This window comes from Mandrillus leucophaeus, unplaced genomic scaffold (genome assembly GCF_000951045.1).
Source record: "Mandrillus leucophaeus isolate KB7577 unplaced genomic scaffold, Mleu.le_1.0 Scaffold208, whole genome shotgun sequence".
NCBI classification, from domain to species: domain Eukaryota; kingdom Metazoa; phylum Chordata; class Mammalia; order Primates; family Cercopithecidae; genus Mandrillus; species Mandrillus leucophaeus.
In genome coordinates, this window is record NW_012102121.1 from 3,590,145 (window position 1) to 3,592,057 (window position 1,913).

A 1,913-nucleotide genomic window follows, 5' to 3' on the forward strand; every position below is an offset into this window, starting at 1 on the left:
TATATTCTAGCACATACTGTTCCTAAAGAGACAGTCACTCTGAACATTTTGATTTATACTGTTCCAGGTTTCCTTTTTCTTTTTTTTGAGATGGAGGCTTGCTCTGTCACCCAGGCTGGAATGCAGTGGTGCTATCTTGGCTCACTATAACCTCTGCATCCTGGATTCAAGCGATTCTCCTGCCGCAGCCTCCCAAGTTGCTGGGAGGACCAGGCCTGGTTAATTTTTGTGTGTTTAGTAGAGATGAGATTTCACCATGTTGGCCAGGCTGGTCTTGAACTCCTAACCTCAGGTGATCCATCCACCTTGGCCCCCCAAAATGCTGGGATTACAGGAGTGAGCCACCAAGCCCAACCCCAGGTTTCTTTTTAAAAATTATTTATTTATTTAATTTTTAAAATAAATAAAAGAGACGGGGTTTTGCTATTTGCCCAGGCTGGTCTTGAACTCCTGGGCTCAAGCAATCCTCCTGCCTTGGACTCCCAATGTTGGGGTTGCAGGTGTGAGCCACCACGCCTGGCCCATATTATTATTTCTGAAGATCTTTTTTTAATGTGAAAAAATAGTCCATTGTTATTTCAGTTTTAAAGCCACTTTAAAAACATGTGTATTGGTGCAAAAACTTTATTCTTTGATGATAAATTTCATTAAAACAGTAAAAAATTATTATAATTTGGTTGAATGAAGTGAATGGTTAATCTGGGTTATTCTGGTTTTGGTTGAATGGACATGGGACTCTGAAGGGGTCATACCCCAGTTCTAACACTGCTGGGTCCTCAGGAGACTCAGCTTCAGCACTTTACTCCCCCTTGGCAGCAAACGCCTCCCTCCCTGAGAGACTGATTGTGCTCAGTTCTGGTCAGGGCAGGCTGCACAGGCCTTTTGCTGGATGACCCGATAGGCAGACTAAGTGTGTGCCTTTAGGGGCTCAGCAAAGCAGTGGTACTAAATAGATTTGGAGGAAAGGATGTTGATGTGTTTTTAAAAACGTGGAAGTAGTTGGCCGGGCGCAGTGGCTCACGCCTGTAATCCCAGCACTTTGGGAGGCCAAGGCGGGCGGATCACGAGGTCAGGAGATCAAGACCATCCTGGCTAACATGGTGAGACTCCCTCTCTCGGGAGGCTGAGGCAGGAGAATGGCGTGAACCCGGGAGGCGGAGCTTGCAGTGAGCCGAGATCGGGCCGCTGCACTCCAGCCTGAGTGACAGAGCGAGACTCTTTCTCAAAAAACAAACAAACAAAAAAACCACCAAAAAACACAAAACAAAACAAAACAAACAAAAAACAAGGAAGTAGTTGCTATGGGGAAATTTGAATTTATTGATTTTATTTTTATTTCTTGTTTGGAGGAAGGGAGTACTATAATCTTTTTAGTGTTTTTGGTTTTTATATAGGTCAATTCCCCTCTTTGACTCATCCCAACTTTTGGTGTGGGGGGGGGGCTTCAGTCACATCCTTGTCTTTTTAAGTAACCCCCTCCCCATATTGTCCCGAGGATTGGGAAGCAGGAAATTTATAATGCCCTTTTCTCTCTCTTTTCTCCAAATTCATTTTCTCTCCTGTGTTCCTTTGGGAGAAAAGGGAAATTAGTTCTGTCTCTTCACTCCTCTATATTACTCCATCTGGATGGACCCACACTGATAGCAGTGAACCTTGAACTTGGCAGTTTTGGAGCCAGAGTCTTTGCTCTCAGTGCAGTAAATTCATTTTTTTTTTTGTTTAGCTGCCAGATTTAGAGTCCAAGCAGGAAAACAGAACTCACTCTGAGCATTTAAACCAGAGGGCATTTAATCCAGAGAATTAGCTGGCTGTGAATGTGGTGGAAGAGCTGAGAAGCCTTTCAAGGGAAGGTGAGGCAATGCGGGGGGAAGATTAGCAACCTTAGGAACTTTCTGTCATCCCTAGGCTGCGGG